Source organism: Neofelis nebulosa, chromosome 5 (assembly GCF_028018385.1).
Source record: "Neofelis nebulosa isolate mNeoNeb1 chromosome 5, mNeoNeb1.pri, whole genome shotgun sequence".
In the NCBI taxonomy this organism is placed as follows: domain Eukaryota; kingdom Metazoa; phylum Chordata; class Mammalia; order Carnivora; family Felidae; genus Neofelis; species Neofelis nebulosa.
Genome location: NC_080786.1, coordinates 8111936 through 8130715, shown reverse-complemented (window position 1 = coordinate 8130715; position 18780 = coordinate 8111936).

The following is an 18780-nucleotide window of genomic DNA, read 5'->3' as shown; positions in this document are numbered from 1 at the left end:
ACCCTCACCCCAAGCCCAAGTGGAGGGGGAGTGGGGCCACGGAAAGCGCCTCGCGGGTGCGCACAGGTGAGCCCGGTGCCCCATCTCTCCGTGCAGTGGAAGCCGGTAAACACCCGTAGTGTTGAGCGTGAGGCCAGCAGGCACCCCGGTCCCTGAGTCACTTGGGCCAGGAGAGGAAAGTAATACAGAGACGTTTCCTGGCATGTATTTTAGAAGAACTAGGGTGACCCTGCCCAAGGATTCCCCTCACAGGTTACTCAGCAATGCTCTACCCCACCGCAGTTCATTTCTTCCTTTCTTATCTATCTGTTTTTCCTACCTCATTTTATATGGGTATCATTAGGTTATGATTCAGGGCAAGCTCTTCCTGGAAGAGGCCAAACAGGACAGAAATGCAGCGATTCAAATGTCCCAGGAGTCTGTTTTTAATGCAGCAGCAGGCAGACTTTTGGCTCTACTCAGCGACCTCAAGGACTCTTGGAATGATCCAGCAAAAGGGTTAAGTGGGCTTCTGTTTGACCACCCCTCCTAGTGGCTCCAGACTACCTGGAAGGAAGAGCTAAGGTCTGGGCTGTGTCTGCCTGTTCTCCTGGAGAGCTAGACCCTATGTGCCACTAGGTTTCCTGTCCTGTGCAGATGGGGCCAAACCCACTATTATGGGGCCCTTTAGAGAAGAATGCCCTCATTTGAGACCTCTGAGCCCAGAGACAAGGGCTCCAAGCTAGGCGTGTGCATTTGTGTGTGTGTGTGTGTGTGTGTGTGTGTGTGTGTGTGTGTGTAGGAGCATCCGTCACTCTGAGTTGTTTGAAATGGGCCCTTCTGGGAGATTTGTAGAGGGTCTTCGAGGAGGATGTCAGACAATCAGTGAATGCTTGTTGAATTACAAGACTTACTTTCTTTGAAAGCTTTGTGCCAATGAGAGACAAGACACACGACTGAGAGCTGATCTCTGCACCCGGGGGCCGTAAACCCACAAACAGCTGCTGATGCTGCACTGACACCTGAGGTCAGTGACTTCGGGCTATGGAGTGAATGACTGACCTTAAGATAGTCAGTCATTCCTCAGTGATTCCCCAGGAGCTGAGAGAAGGTTCCTGGGCCTAAGGGGCTTTGAAATACAGTTGGTGCTCGTTCTAAAGATAACAGAGACCTGTCCGTGTTGCCAGCTTTCCTCTTTGCTTCCCTCAATTTAGAGGCTTTGGAAATGTGAGCACCAACCTCCTTTGAGGGCCCAATGGTCTCCTTTATTTTCCAAATGTCCCTGGAAACTCTGCTCCTGGCACTGTCTCAAATTCCTTTGCAGGTCCCGAACTACTCCTAGTCATTCAGAGGCACTTCTCCACCAACCTTCCATGTGTAAGAACACACACACACACACACACACACACACACACACACTTCCCTATCAACCCTCCACAGGTGCATACACATTCATACATATGTAAACCGTTATGGGTTTTCCTGATTATAAAGTAATACAGATGTGCACTACCAGATATCAAACCATAACATAAAGCTACAGTAATTAAAGCAGGTGGTTTGGGTACAAGAATATATCAAGAGATCTAAAGAACAAAAGAGATAGGCTGATATTGGGGCGCCTGGGTGGCTCGGTCGGTTAAGCGGCCGACTTCGGCTCAGGTCACGATCTCACGGTCCGTGGGTTCGAGCCCCGCGTCAGGCTCTGTGCTGACCGCTCAGAGCCTGGAGCCTGTTTCGGATTCTGTGTCTCCCTCTCTCTGACCCTCCCCCGTTCATGCTCTGTCTCTCTCTGTCTCAAAAATAAATAAATGTTAAAAAAAAAATTTAAGAGATAGGCTGATATCAGATTAATGGCGTACGGGATTTAGTTTAACATAAAGAGGGGATTGAAAGATGACATTTCTCAACTGAATTGAGAAAAAAAAATCCCAATTACTCATCACAGACAAAACTAGATTTTAGTCAGATTAAAGGTTTAAATGTAAAAAAGGATTTACTATCCTAAGAAAATAGAAGAGAACATTTTTATGATCCTTGGAAAGGAACAGCGTCCTCCAGCATGAAACCAAAGCAAGAAGACAAAGTTAACAATCTTGCAAAAACCACAAACCAAAAAACAACCCCCCCCCCAAAAAACGTGAAACAACTGCGTGGAAAAAGACATCTTAAAAGAGAAAAGAGGGGCACCGGGGTGGCTCAGTCAGTTAACCATCTGGCTCTTGATTTGGGCTCAAGTCATGATCTCACGGTTGTGAGCTCAGTTAAAAAAAAAAATTGTGTAGCAATATATGAGAATGTGACAGCAAAGAGTGAAAAATCAAAATATATAATGAGGTCATACCCATCTAGAAAAATAGGAGTATCTAGAAAAGGAAAATGGACAAACGACATACACTGGCCAATTCACAAAAGAAGTATAAATGGCCAGTAAATATGGCAAAGGTGTTTAATCTCATTACTTACCCCCAAATTGCCAATTAAAATTTTGACATCTTTGGGGCATCTGGGTGGCTCAGTCACTTGAACGTCTGACTCTCGATTTCAGCTGAGGCCAAGATCCCAGGGTCGTGGGATTGAGCCCCATGTGGGGCTCTGCACTGAGCGTGGAGACTGATTGGGAGTCTCTCTCTCTCTCTCTCTCCCTCTCTCTCTCTCTCTCTCTCTCTCTGCCTTTCTCCCTCCCCCCCACTTACACACACACTCTCTCTCTAAAAAGAAAAAACAAAAACAAAAAACAAAAAAACCTTGACATCTTTAAACAAGATTTTTCTTGACTTATCAGTTTAGAAAAGCTTTAAAAAAAACTCTGTAGGTGCTCTGTGTTGGAGAAGGTGTGGGGGAAACACTTCTTGAAGTTTCTGGGAGGTGACATGCCCCTAGTTTTCTTCCCGCCTCCCCAGATTCTCTCTAGATGCTTTTTGCTGGTTTGTGCTCCTCTCCCAAGAGTTTCTCAAGACTCTGCCCCGGGCCCTCTTTCTTCCAAACCCTGTACCCCCTTTCTTGGTAATCTCATCCATGCCTGTGGCTCCCGTTTTATTCACAGAAGCCTCTTTTTTTAAAGCTTATTTATTTATCTTGAGAGAGAGAGCACGCGCGGGAGAGTAGTGGAGGGGCAGAGAGAGAGGGAGAGAGAGAATCCCGAGCAGGCTCCTCACTCTCAGCACAGAGCCCAGTGCTGGGCTCGAACTCACAAACCTTGAGATGGTGACCTGAGGTGAAATCAAGTCAGTCGCTCAATCGCCCCACCAAGGCGCACGGAAGCCTCTTAAATGCACGTGTCCTGCTCAGGCTTTTCCTCTTGAGCCGTGGACCCAGGGAATGGCCTGTCTGATTTCTTCCGGATGGCTCAGGGGCGTCTCAGTTTTGTCGGGCTCCAGCCGAGCGCCTCATCCTCCCCCAGCAAACCGTCAACTTCTCCTGCGTGTCTTGTCTCAGTGGATGGTAGCCTCACTCATTCAAGCGAGCAAGCCAGAAAGCGGAGGGTTCCCTTTGCTAATCGTTCCCTCTTCCCTCATCATCCACCAGTCACCGAGCACGGCTGACTTTCCCCTCCTAATTCTCCCCGCAGTGTGCGCCCCGTCTCCACCGCCACCACAGTCGGAGCCAGGGGTTCTCAGTCTAGGCACGATTTATATTTCCGGCCAGGTAGTTCTTTGTTGCAGGAACAATCGTGTGTACTATAGGGTGTTTATTTAGTAGCAACCCTGACCTTTAGCTGCTAAATGCCAGTAACATCCTCACGCACGGTGTGACTATCGAAAATGTTTCTAGAGATTGCCAGGTGTCTTCCGAGGGGGCAACATGTCCCTGGTTGAGAACCTCTGGCCTGAGCAACCATTCTCTTTCTCCTGGATGCTGGCAACGGTCCCACCTAGTTCTCGGTGTCTACTTTCTCCCCTTCAGATCCATTTTTCCCACCACCGCCGGCTTCCTCTCGTCAAAACACAAATCTCGCTGTGTCAGCGCCTCCTTAACAATCGCTCCTGTGCTGTCCATTCCTCAGTCGATGCAGGTTTCAATCCTTAATGTGACCTAGAAGGCCCTGCACTGTCTGGTGCCTGCTTCCCTCTCCAATCTCTTTGAGCCACATCCTTCTTCCCACTTTATACCCGGAGGGGATAGCAGCCTTCTTTCAGTTTTTCAAATATGCCACAGGGCCTTTGCACGTAATTTCCTTGGCCTGTGGTGTCTGCCCCTTCTTCCACCCTTCCTTAATTCGTGCTTGTGTAGGCTTTCATTCTCGGCTCAGAACTTCATTCATAGCCCCCGACACTCCCCAGTCTGGGTCACACATCCAGCATGGGTCAGGCCCTCCATGACATGTGTCCTCGGCAGGCATTCCTTTCCTCCAGTTCGTGTTTCATTATGATAATTGTCGGGGGAGTGGCACCTGTGGCCTAACAGCAGGGACAGGAGTCCCAGGATGTCAAACCACTGCCTAGTTTGCAGGTGTCGAGGTTGCCAGGAAAGACATGACTCACGCGGGCCCTGGGTGGAAGGACACTTCACTCACGTAGAGAAGAGACAGAGGAAGATGGGCTTCAATAGCCGTGTTTGTCTCCCACGCACGGCCAGCGGGTCTTTACCTCACAGCCCACACGGGGAGATGGTCCGCACGCACCCCCTTTGCACTGCAGGCCGAGGACCCCATGCCCTCCCCCTTGGGGTCTGAAATCCAGAAAGCCGAAGTCAGGCCCGAGGGCCTTTGACCACGCTTAAATAGAACAAAGAACTACGTCTGTTGAAACGTGGGATGGGAAAAGATATTCCAGAGCCCAGAGCTATACCCAGCACAGGTCATAAGGGCCCTTTATCACTTTGTAAGAGAATGTTCCAGGCCCAGGGCCGCCCTCCGATGCAGGAGCCTAGAAGCTGCACGTGGCTGCCTTTCCCAATGGCGATTTCAGATTCATTTGTTTCTGCCCACTAGACAGTGAACTCCACGCATGGAGAAACCGTGCTATTCTTACTCACCATTGTGTTCTTAATGTCTAGCACACTGCACCTGCTGAGCACTGAATAAACGTGTTGAATGAACAGGACGCTCTTTTACAAATTAAGGATATTAACCCTGTGACTCTCCGACGGGACAAATACTTGCCCCTAGCTTTCTATTTAAGACTCAATGTTTTTTCCTTCCCCTCCCCCGTGGTCTTGTGTTAAGTTTCTCAGGATCCACATAAGAGTGGAAACATATGGTATCTGTCTTTCTCTGCCTGACTTATTTCACTTAGCATAATACCCTCCAGGTCCATCCGCGTTGCTACGAAAGGCCAGATTTCATTCTTTCTCATTGCCACGTAGTATAAAAAAAGGTTAGAGAGGGAGGGAGCCAAAACATAAGAGACTCTTAAAAACTGAGAACAAACTGAGGGTTGATGGGGGGTGGGAGGGAGGGGAGGGTGGGTGAGGGGTATTGAGGAGGGCACCTGTTGGGATGAGCACTGTTATTTGACAATAAATTTCATATTAAAATTTTTTTTTTTGAATTTAAAAAAGACTCAACGTTTTTACGGGTGACTGCTGTATGTTGAGGAATTGTAGTATCTGAGGTGAACAGAGCATATCTAATTGAAGACAGCAGATAGCTAACAAGGATATAGACCAGAGGGAAAACCAGGTTATCCGAGAGAGTGCTAGAGTTCTATTGGGGAAATCTGGCTTCTAGTCTCAACTCTGCTAAATTACCAGCAGATACACGTCCCTGGACACATCTCTAGGTTTCTAAGCTCTTCAATGTTATGATCTGTGAAATGAAGGCACTGGGTGGCATCATACTATCTATGTTTCCATTATTTTTGAAAGCTCAAGGCTAGGGATATACATCATTAGCACACTGGGAAGGGCTGGAGTTTGGAGACTAGAGGCGACCAAGGGTAAAGATCTAAGAGTGGAGTCTCGGGGTGGAAGTCATGTTGCCAGAGATCATGAAGAATGCACGAGGAGGATGTGAAGCAGGTGTGTGTGTGTGTGTGTGTGTGTGTGTCCATGTGTCCCCGACAACCCAAATTCCTGCCCCCCTCCAAAGCAGTCCTCACCTCCACCATTTGAGCCAAACTTAAGTTCTACTGAAATTCATTACCTCGTTTTCCCTGATGTTCTTTTGTTGATTTAGCAAATTTAATAAAGCACGAGAAGCATGTATTCTCTGAATTTACGACATTGGTCACATCTGTACCACTTTCGTAGGTGAAAGGCCATGGACAAAGATCATTTCTACTGCTGTGGAATCAGCAACAGAATCAATAGGGGATAGAGAGATCGATAGATCAATCAATCAATTGTGTGGTTATGGAGGTTGAGAAGTCCCAGGATCCACACTGGACAAGCTGGAAACCCAGGAGAGCCAATGGTGTATTTCTAGCCTGAGTCAAAGGCCTGAGAACCAGGAAAGCCGATGCTGTGAGTTTCAATTTGAGTCCAAGTCTGGAGACCGGAGAAAACCAAGTCCTACCTCCAAAACAGGCACAGTGAGTTTGCCTTTCTCTGTTAAACCAGATATCTGAGCATGGGATGATACAGTCAGGTTGACATATAAAATTAACTCTTCTGAAATCCAGTTGCCTTTTCTTGCATGTCGATCCTGGCCCCGGATCCACGTCTTGCCTGGGTGGTGTCACATAGGCAAGCCATTCTTTGCAATAGAAGTTCTGGGCCAGGAAAAGCTTTGTCCCAACCTGCTTCTGTGGAGACGTTCAGGAAGACTGACAGATGTGCTTTGTGGCAATGGCTCAAGAGTCCCATCTAGAAAGGAGAAAAGGCAAATCTGGAACAAGATCAGTGAAATTGAAAAGTGAGACCATTGCGCACTTCTGGGCTATTCTTGCCCTTTAGTAGGGGCTCCCTGCACGTTTCCATCCTTCTAGACCTGCCCCCGGGGCCAGACCCCACTGGAATGCAGCCGGGTTTGATGCAACAGCTTCTATCCCCCTTGATCCTCCCTTCCTTCCTTCTTTCTTTCTTTCTTTTTTTTTTTTTAAATATTTATTTATTTGAGAGAGAGAGAGAGAGAGAGAGAGAGAGATTACAAGTGAGGGAGGGGCAGAGAGAGACACACACACACAGAACCCGAAGCAGGCTCCAGGCTCTGAGCTGTCAGCACAGAGCCCGACGCGGGGCTCAAACTCACAAATGGCGAGATCACGACCTGAGTCAAAGTCAGACGATTAACCGACTGAGCCCCCCGGGGACCAGGATCCTTCCTTCTTTCTAACCTCATAAGCCCACTTACTGGACCAGCCCAGTATATCCCACTTCACTGCTGCTTCCCACGCCAGTTCCATTTTCCATTCATTTAACAAATTAGACTTGGTGGCCTCTGTATTCCAGGCACTGTGCTAGGGGCTGGGGCTGGGCAGGAAATGAGTCAGATCCGGTTGTAGGGCTGAGCTTCCCCTCTGTCCTTCACACCCTCATTCCAGCCCCGCTATCATTGGATCAGACTGCTGCAGCCTTCAGACATCTTCCCTCCTCTTCCCACTCTTAGCCGTCTTATTTTTCACTTTTCTTTTTCCTTGGGGCCTTGGACCCCTTTGCCAGTCCAGTGAACCTTATGAACATTCTCAGAATCATTTTTTTAAACGTATAAAATGAAACACAGAATTACAAAGGAAACCTTCATATTAAAATGCACTTTTGAAATGTTTTAAAAATCAATTTTGAGATGTAATATATATGTGTGTTTTAAATTTTTTTTTAATGTTTATTTCTGAGACAGAGAGAGAGAGAGAGAGAGCGTGAGCAGGCAAGGGGCAGAGAGGGAGACACAGAATCCAAAGCAGGCTCCAGGCTCTGAGCTGTCAGCACAGAACCTGCTCTGGGGCTCGAACCCACAAACCAGGAGATCATGACCGGAGCCAAAGTCAGATGCTTAACCTACTGAGCCAGCCAGGTGCCCCTATGTGTGTTTTTTAAATCAATTTACTAAGTAATGAGATCCAGCAGCAGATCTAAAGCCTACTCTAATTTCCAAGGGTGATGAGTAGAAGGGTATTTAAAGAAATCTACCGCAACTATAATGTGATAGGAAAATATCTGCGGTTTCTGTTAGGGCCAAGGTCACAGTTCCTGCCAATAGCACTGTGTTTTGTTGACTACACTTAATGGAAGGAAACGTCCCATTTCCTGAAAACAAAGATAAATTTCCCCCCAGGCAAGGACACAAGCCCCCCGACTTCTGTCTGTGGACCTCAGGTTAAGAAACTGCCAGACTGATCTTATAGCAGAAGTGTGGGTTTCCTGCTCAAAATCTTTTGATGGTTCATTCATTCAACAGTGAGCTCTCACTGCCTGCTAAAGGAAGTCCAAATTCAGCCCGGCATTCAGAGATTTGCTTCTACCAATTAATTTCTTTTCTAACTTGAAAAATTATGTAAATGGTATTGTATATGGCTCCTCTTCTGCCAACCTGCCTTTCCCATTCAATTCAAGAGTTTTTTTTTTTTCCCCTGAGACTTACCCGTCATCTATAGATTTAGTTACAAGTAAGCTGTATACTATTTTATTAAACAAATAAAGCACAGTTCACTCATGGTTTTCCACAGCTATGGATATTTGCCTTGTTATCATTTCGCATTGTCTGTGAATGATGTATTGAATTTATTATTGTTATTTTTAAGTGAATAAAAATTTTTTAAATTTGAATACAGTGAATATCGGTAGCTAAAATCCATGGAAATAAAAGCCGTTTGGGGTCCTGAGGACTATTCTAGGCCAATTCTGCCTGCGCCACAGATCGGCACATACTCAGCCCTTTCTTAGGATGGGGCCCTGTCTGTGCCCAGGACCAGGTGGGCATGGGCGGACCTGGCCAAAACCTTTCAGGTGGACTGAGATCTAGAAACAAGTTTGGGGTGCCTGGGTGGCTCAGTCAGTTAAGCATCTGACTTCGACTCAAGTCATGATCTCGTGGTCCGTGAGCTCGAGCCCCGCGTTGGGCTCTGTGCTGACAGCTCAGATCCTGGAGGCTGCTTCGGATTCTGTGTCTCCCTCTCTCTTGGCCCCTCCCCTGCTCATACTCTGTCTCCCTGTCTCTCTCTCTCTCTCTCAAAAATAAACATTTTAAAAAATTTTAAAAAAAAGAAAGAAAGAAACCAGTGTTTCTCCTGGGGAACCAATAATTGCAATCTTTCTCCATCACTTGATTTCAGGGAATGAACTTCTGCACTCCGAGCTGGAATATGCCTGATTTCCTTTTCCACGTGACTGGCTTCAGTGTATCTTTTTTTCTGCCTGATTGGATTCAGCATTCTTTCAACAGCTTTCTTGGCTGGCTGGCAGTCGCAATTCCATTGTCATTTTATTACTGTCCTCTCTGCAGTGTGCCTTACTTGCCATCACAGCTAGTTTTGTTCTTATTTTTATTACTTCCTTCTTTCCACTTTTTAAATTGTCATTGTCCATTTTGTAACTCCTTGAGCCAAAGGGTTACTTTATTATTAAAAAAGTTGTTTTCTGGGGCTCCTGGGTGGCTCAGTAGGTTAAGCATCTGACTCTTGATTTCGGCTCATGTCATGATCTCATGGAGATCAAGCTCTGGGTCCGACTCCACAGTGAGAGCAGGGAGCCTGCTTGGGATTCTCTCTCTCTCTCCCTCCCTCCCTCTCTCTCTCTCTCTCAAAATAAATACACAAACAAAAAAAATTCCTGTCTTCTCTGATTATGCTCTTTACTCCAAAGGCCACTTGGGCTGTGTTCTACACGTTTTCACATTTAATGCTTCTGTTATTATTCTGCTTGAAATATTTTATGGGTTCTATCATGCTATTCTTTTCCCCATTGATTTTTTTTTTTTTTTAACATGCATCTTCTTAGTTTCCAGAAGGATAACGTCTGGGAGCTAAATTTTTATAACTGATTTAGAGTTTTATTGGACTGTAGTTAGAAGATCTGTGTGTGTAATATGGATCTTTCCTGGTTCTTAAGATTCCTTCTGTGACCAGGCACTTGGTCAAGTATATATTTTATTGAACTTCAATAGACTATGTTCTTAAAATTCAATTTAAAAGTTTGTTTGTAGGCAGTAACATTCCTGGTTTTGGTGGTCGGTTCAGTGAGTTTTCGCGGATGCATCGAGTCAAGTAACTACCTACCATGATGGGACTAGAATGGTTGTCATCCTCCACTGCCCCCCTGCCCCCCCAGCTCCTGGCCATCTCTAACCTCTTTTCTGTTCCTTTAATTTTGCCTCTTGTAGTCATATTAATGGACACGTAGGTATGTGACCTCTTGAGTCTGGCTTCTTTTATTCAGCATACTGTGTTTGAAATTCAGCCACATTGTTACAAGTAACAGAATTTCATTTCTTTTTATTGTTGAACAATATTCCCCTGTGTGGATATACTGCCATTCCTTTATCCATCCACCAGCTGAAAGGAATTGGTATGGTTTTCAGGAACACTGTATATTTTATTTTATGTTTTTTTTTTTAAGTTTATTTATTTGTTTTGAGAGGGGGGCAGAGGGTCAAAGAGAGAGGGAGAGAGAGAATCCCAAGCAGGCTCTGCACTGTCAGCGGGGCTCGAACTCATGAACCGTGAGATCATGACAGGATCTGAAACCGAGAGCCAGATGCTTAACCGACTGAGCCACGCAGGCGCCCCATAGCCCTTTGTACTGAGCGTGAAAACTGCCATAGCTTTTGCCGCCCTTCTCTTCTCTGCCTGGCGCACAAACTGTCCCCCCACCCCACCCCAGACTCTCTTGCTAGCTGCCTGTGGTTAGGCTGCCAATGGGAGGCAGGAGAGGTAAGAATGGAGAAGAGAGGTCAGGTATTCCTTCCCTCTTCTTCCTCACTCCAAACTGCATTATATGGCAGAAACGACATCCTTCCACGACTGTAGGGCATGGAGACCCCTCCTCCAGGACTCTGACATCCTCTGAAGTCTAGCAAAACTGTCTTCCCCAGGTCACTTGTCACCTGAGAGTATCAACAATTTCTCTCTGCTTCTCATCCCTGTTGTATTTCCTGACTCTTCCTCTACCTCCCTCGGTGGGCTGTCCCTCTGTGGGTTGTCCCTAAAGTCTTTTGAACTGTCTGATTTGGATTCTACTGGAACCCAGACTGATTCACCTGGTAGATTTTTTTCCATCCTTCGACTTGTTGTGTCCCTAGATTTCATGTGTCTCTTAAAACCTTTCCATTTTGGAGGGGCACCTGGGTGGCTCAGTCGGTTAAGCGTCTGACTCCTGATTTTGGCTCAGGTCATGATCTCACAGTGTGTGAGTTCGACTCCCACGTCAGGCTCTACACTGACGGCACAGAGCCTGCTTGGGATTCTCTCTCTTCCTCTCTCTCTCTCTCTGTTCCTCTCCTGCTCAGGCTTGCCCTCTCTCTCTCTCTCTCTCTCTCTCTCACAATAAATGAATATACTGAAAAAAAAACCACTCCATTTTTTTAAGATGAATTGGTGATTACTAATATATTTTCATTCATTTTTCTACCATCTTATTTAACGACCTTTATGCACTGTGCTTTAACTCTCTCTCCTCCCTCCTTTCCTTCCTGCCTTCCACTAGAATTTATTGAGCTTTCTTTATTCCCTTATTTTCCATCCACCAGTTTTGATTTTTTTAAATGTTTATTTGCTTTTGAGAGAGAGAGAGAGACAGGGCATGAGCAGGGGAGGGGCAGAGAAAGAGGGAGACACAGAATCCAAAGCAGGCTCCGGGCTCTGAGCTGTCAGCACAGAGGCCGACACGGGGCTCGAACCCACGACCCGTGAGATTGTGACCTGAGCCCAAGTCGGATGCTTATCTGACAGAGCCACCCAGGCACCCCATCCATCCGCCATTTTTTAATGCATACATCCTATTTTTATTCTTTTGTTAGTTGCTATGACAGCAAGATACACATATTTGGTTTCTAACCCTGGTTTGTGACCCAGAGCTCCCAAATGTCTTGGAATTTCTTAGGCGATAGAAGCATACTTTGTTCTAATGAGACAATCCTCAGTGGGCTCCTGGATGGGGCCTGCTCACCAGAAAGACCAAGCATTGTTAGAAGCTTGAAGCTTTCAGCCACAACCCCCATCCTCCTAGGAGGGGAAAGGTGCTGGAGACTGAGTTAAAAATCAATCACGCTATGTGATGAAACCTCTATAAAAATCCCTAACCTATGGGCTTCAGACAGCTTCTGGGCGAACCTGGCCATGTGCCAGGAGGGTGGCTTATCCCAAGTTCACTACACGTAGAACACTTCTGGGTCTTGCCCTATGTATCTCTCCCTCTGTATCCTTTCTCCCTTCGTTCTCTCCTTTATAATGAATCGATAAACGTGTTTCCCTGAGTTCTAGGAGCAGTTGTAGCAAACTATTGAACTTGAGTAGGGGCTTGTGGGAACCCCCAATTTGTAGCCAAGTAGTCACAAGTGTAAGCGACAGCCAGACACCTGCGACTGGCCGCGGAAACAGGGGGACAGTCTTGTAGGACGAAGCCCTTCGCCTGTGGGGACTGCACTCACCCCAGGTAGTTAATGTCACATTTGGATTCTAGGACACCCAGTTAGTGTCTGGAGAGTTGGAAAGTTAGTGCGGGGGGAAAGCTGTCCCACATCTGGTGTCAGAGGTTAAGAGTAGAGCAAAACAGGTGGGGTTTTTTCCTTTCAGTGACTCTTCAACATGTGCACTTGTTACAACAAAGATGTAGAATGCATGCTTGATGAAGGTAATCGGTAACTTTATTATCTTAGCCCCAAACAATGCACAATCCGTAGATGGCAATCACTCTGTTCCCAACTTCTGACTTCCGCTTGCCACTTCTGTTGCCATTATTGGGTCAGCTCGGATCACCATAACAAAATACCACAGACTGGGTGGCTTAAACACCAGGTATTTATTTTCTCACAATTCCGGACGCCAGAAGTCCCAGATCCAGGGGCTGTCAGGCTTGGTTTCCGGTGAAATCTCTCTCTCTGGCTTCTACACAGTCAGCTCATCACTATGTCCTCACATGGCCTTTCCTCTGTGCATAGGCAGAGAGACAGAGAGAGAGAAAGAGACGGGGGTGTGTGGGGGGGGTATCTATCTGGTTTGTTCTTTAAAAACAAAATCTTTCTTTTTAGTTTATTTATTTTGAGAGAGAGAGAGAGCAAGATCAGGGGAATGGCAGAGAGAGAGAGGGCGAGAGAGAATCCTAAGCAGACTCTACACTGTCCGTGTAGAGGCTTGAACTCACGAACTGTGAGAGATCATGACCTGACCCGAAATAAAGAATCAGACACTGAGCCTCCAGGCACCCCATCTGGTCTCTTCTTATAAGGACATCAGTCCCATTGGATTATGGTCCCACCCTATGACGTCATTTAACCTTAATTACTTCTCTAAAGGCCCTATCTCCAAATATAGTCACATTTAGAGATAGAGCCTCGGGGCACCTGGGTGGTTCAGTCGGTTAAGCATCCGACTCCGGCTCAGGTCAGGATCTCATGGTTTGGAGCCTGGAGCCTGGAGCCTGCTTCGGATTCTGTGTCTCCCTCTCTTTCTGCCCCTCCCCCACTCATGCTCTGTCTCTCTCTGTCTCTCAATAAATAAATAAACGTTAAAAAAAACAACAACAACAACCCTAACTATGCCTGATATTGATTTAAATGAACTGGAGTCAGTATTACTATGACATTACCTTTACGTCTGTATTTTTCACTTCCTCAGAAGTAGTGATTTTTCTAAAATAAGCTTTTTATTTTAGAATGGTTTTAGTTTTACAGAAAAGTTGCCAAAATATCACAGCGTTTCTGTATTCCTCATACCCAGTCTTCCCTAACATTAACAATACTATGGTACATTTCTCAGAACTAATACATTGATACGGATCATGAATTCAAGCCCATATTTATTCAGATTTACAGTTTTTACCTACTGTCCTTTTTCTGACCCAGGATCCCATCCGGGATGCCATATTACATGTGGTCATCTTGTTCCTTTTAGGCTCTTCTAGACTGTGACCGGGTCTCAGATTTTCCTTATTTTTGATGAGCTTGACAAATTGGAGAAGCACTGGGCAAGAATTTTGTAGATTGTCCTTCAGTTTGGGTTTGCGTGACATTCTCAGGGTCAGAGAGGAATTACAGGTTTGGGAGAGGAAGAACACAGAGGTGAAGCGCCCTTCTCATCACTTCCTATCAGGGGTACCAGCTGTCAACATGACCGTCACTGATGATGTTGACCTTGAACACCTGGCCAGAGCATGTTCATTAGTTCTATCCAAACATACTCTTCTTTTCTTCTTTTCCATTGTGTACTTCTGAGAAGGAAGCCTTAAGGGGTGGGGAGTTATTTCCACATCCTGGAGGGCGAAGCGTCTACATAAATTATTTCGAATTCTTCTGTACGAGAGATTTCGTGGCTTATTTTTTCATTCAATTGTTATGTTCACCAGTTTCTTTGTGCTCCATTGCTTCTTTTTAAGTAGTTTTTATTATGGAAATTTTAACCATATACAGAAACGAAGAAAATAGTGTCATGAACTCCTATAAGCTAGTTTCGATAATTAACACTTTGCTGCTTATTTTTTAATAAGTGTGTGGTTCTCCGGCCAACACTTTTTGCTGCTGTATTTTTTAAATTAGTATGTGTTGTACCATACCCATGATCTCTCTTATTTGATTTTTTAAAATGTTTTTTATTTTATTTCTTTTTGAGAGAGAGAGAGAGAGAGAGCGTGAGGGTGAGCAGGGGAGAGGCAGAGAGAGAGGGAGACAGAGAATCCCAAGCAGGCTGCACACCTAGTGCAGAGCCCAACACAGGGCCCGATGTCACCACCCTGGGACTATGACCAGAACCAAAGTCAAGCGATGGATGCTCTACTGACTGAGCCACCCAGGTGCCCCTGTTTTCTCTGTTTCTAAAATTAACACGTTTTTATAAGATAGAAAGCAGATTATAATGGAAGAAGAAAGCATCCCTCTTCTTAGCCCAGCAAAGCCTTGGGTCCCCACCTTGCACTCCCCAAAGATCTAAGTGTCCCCTCAGGAGGGCTGTTAGCCCTTGAACCTGCCCACCAACCTCCCCACTCCCCCCACCCCGCCCCGCCCTGCCCCGCCCCACCCCGCCCCACCCCACCCCGCCACCCCTCTGTAACATTGGCGTGGACAATAAAACCCAGGATTGTAATTCTGGGAGAAAATGGTTCTGTTTTTTGGGTTTTTTTGGTTCACAATTTTTTTCTTTTTCTTTTTAATATTTTATTTACTTTTGAGAGAAAGACAGAGACAGAGAGAGAGGGCGAGCAGGGGAGAGAGGGAGACAGAATCTGAAGCAGGCTCCAGGCTCTGAACTGTCAGCACACAGCTTGATGTGAGGCTGGAACTCGAGAACTGTGAGATCATGACCTGAGCCCAAGTCTGATGCTTAACTGACTGAGCCACCCAGGTGTCCCTGTTTCACCATTTCTTAACTTCACCTGGCAGTCAGAGGATGGGAACATTTGCAAAAAGTTTGTATAAAGGATTTGTTTTTTATGAGGCTTTATAGTTAAAAAAAATGTACATATTGATGCTTTCTGGTATGATAAGACCCCAGTCCTATGTCCTGATTGTTTCTGGGCACCTAATGGTATTTTGCCTTATCAATGCCCCAAATAAGCCACATTTAGAGGCTTTATCATTCTTCCTACTACTTCTTCTATAGATGCAGTGGGTGTGTGTGTCACTTACATGACTCACCTCAGGGGTCCCCACCTCCCCAAGTCTAGTCGCAGGGTTTCACATCTCCACCCCTGTGGCTGTGTGGGGGCCTCCCCAGATTTAGGTGTTCTCGGGACAGTATAGGGTGGAGTTGACCGGAACAGGGATCTCCGACTGGAATGGAACGAAGTCCACTGCAGTGACGGTTTTTGCTTACTTGAGAAATCACCAGGTGAAGGTGGAGGCAGCCATGGTGAGATCCCGACCTGAGAGGTTCTCCTGGAGAAGGTGAGACATTCACCGGGTGAGACCTCAGCCCTCCGACAGGGCCTCCCGCAGTGATCCTGCACAGCACAACTGCAGGGCGTGCCCTTCACGTGGAGGGCCTTGTGCAGTGTGCAACCTACATAGCCGAGCATGTGGCCTGGATGTGCCTAGGTGCACAGGCTTCCAGGGCGTCAGGGCCCCCCTTCCTCCCCGCTTCTTGCTTTTTTGTCTCCATAACTTGCACAAGGTCAACTCCCAAGCTTGGGAGTTCCCGGCGAGTACCTCCCCTCTCCCCTCCACTCATCTCTGGGGCTGTTTGAGGATTAAGTTCTTCCTGCCTTTAGGAACTGTGAACCGGTTGTTGGATGTTAATGGTTCTGTTCCCCTACTGATGGGCCATGAAGGTTATCGCGCTGAAATACAGATAGAGAGCCACACACACACATATATAGGAATTAATGAATATAGTGTAGAGTTTTTTGTGTCCAAGGCTAAGGGAACACCGGAAGGTAGCAGGCTTGGTGACTATAGCCCCTTTTTACAGATGTGGAAGTCACAGTCTAGAGAGATTAAGTGATTTGACCAAGAACACCCAGCTTAAAGTGTGGTAAGGGTAACTCCTGGTTTGCGAGCCCATCGTGGTGGAATCATACATTACCCGACCAGTGGTTTCTAGTGAGGTACAGGAGTGAGGCACACTTTCGATACAGTAAACACACACATCTCAAGTGCTTAGCCGACCTTTCAATGTGCAGACGGCTTAGTTCAAGGTATAGAAAACATTTCCATCCCTTCAGAATGTCTCCTCGTGCCTCCTCCCAGGGGCAATCCCTATTCTGACATCTGCCACCATAAATAAGTTTTGCCGGTTCTTGAACTTTACCCAGATGGAATGGCGCGGTAACGGGCCGCCCTGTGTGGTTTCCTGCTCTAGGTAATGGGCGTGTGCGGGCTAGCACCGAGTCCTGTTTGCCCTTCTCGGCGACACGTTAAGTACAAACTCAGAAATAAACAACAGGCCCGGTGAACGGCTGAGCTGAGTCATGGCTGTGCTGTGGATCTCTAGTTGCTGGGTTTGGGGGAAGGCACCATGTCGGCGGAGGGCCTCCATGTAGGTTTGCTTCCGGCCCAGTGACGGAAATCATCGCCTCCGTGAACTTCACCTGTTGGCTTAACAACGTCCGTTCTCCAATCACATTAGCTGTTCATGGGAAAACAAAATTAACTCCGTCAGGGCTGCACCTGGTTGACTAAGTGCCCATTGTACCCGAATGTTGACTGGAGTGGGTATTGTGGTCTCAAGCTTTCGAAGGACGGGGACACCTCCTATCTCTCCCATTTCTTTGTAGCGCTGCGCTGGGTAAAAACACACCCGAAGGGAAATGAGAGCTGCTCACTGCTGGGCTGGCGTTGGGCAGGAAGGGTCTTGCTTTTCCGCTTCCTCTTCGCTCCGCTTTCATTATTGTTCCCGTGAGCGTTGGCACAGGCCGACCAGGTAACTACCGCACGTCCCACAGGCCGTCTTTGCTTCGTGTTCTTAAAGGCAGTGAAACTAGGTGGCACACACTCAGGCGTTGCCATTTGCTGGTTGTGTGCCTTTGGGCAGGTGACTCGTCCTTTCTGGGCCTCCATCCCCTCAGCTGCAGAACGGGGACAGGACGGGCACCCGTGTCACAGGGTTGTCGTGGAGAGTAGATGAGCTGCGCATTTATGCGTGCCAGCGCCGGGCACACGACAAGCCCTCAGTCAAATGCAAACTATTGCAAGAACAGCGCTGAGAGCCTCTGAAAGCACATGAGCATTTCGTGCAAATATCTGAGGCTTGAAATAACATTGACGGGCTCTATATTATAAAAGGAAAACTGCAAAATAAAATCAATAAATATTAGATAAGCTTTGTGGCAGGGACATTTACTGCTCGTGAATAACCCTGGGCTCCCCTGCGTTTCTCGGTTTCTTTGCAGTAAGCACTTTGTGGCTGGTTCTGGCCATTGGCTATGACTGGAAGTGGCCTCTGTCCCTTCTGGTAGGAAACACTTAAGAGCCACTTAAGACTCTCCAACTTACTCCTTCCCGGCTATAGAGGCTGAAGAGGTCGTATGTTTCCATTGGTGCAGCTACAAGACAATGATGCCTTCTGAGGTCGGGGTTCCCAGGGGAGCAGAGCAACTCCGACCTACACTGGACATGCAGTGAGCCAAAAATAAACTTGAGTTCTGTTAAGCCACTGAGATTTAGGGGATTGCTTGTTACCACTGCAGAGTCTAGTCTAACCTGACTAATGTAAGCGTCTACCTAACAGAACATGCCAACCATTCAACTATACTTAATTCAACCTCACTCCTCCATAGTCGTATTTAGATTGTGTAAAACAAAGGTTCTACAATGGTAGGGATCTTAGTTTTGTTCGCTACTGTATGCCAAGTTTCTAGAACAATGCCTAGGGCAATCAATCCTCAATAAATATTTATGACATGGATGGATTTTAAAGGATTTGATAAGAATATAGGTGGGGCTTTCAAAAGTAAGAATGCTCAGGACCTAGAAAGGTCTTAAGATAGCTCAGATGGTGTTGGATACAAAGGTCTTAAAACAACTCAGATCGCTATAGATGCCCTATAACCAGAGATGCTGTTTATGTTACATGTTGATGAGATAGAACTCTGATTCTTTGGGGTCCTACCCTAAAGTCCTGCTGCAGACATAAAGGAGATAAACTTCAGAGGTGGATGAACCACATTTCATCCTCAAGGCCTCTCTTGTGTTCTTCCATTTTTAAATTCCTGACTTCTATTGTTCTTTATTAAGAAGAGGACAGACCTGAATCCATCTTTACAAAAATTTTTTTTAATGTTTATTTATCGAGAGAGAGAGAGAGAGAGAGAGAGAGAGAAAGCACATGAGCAGGGGAG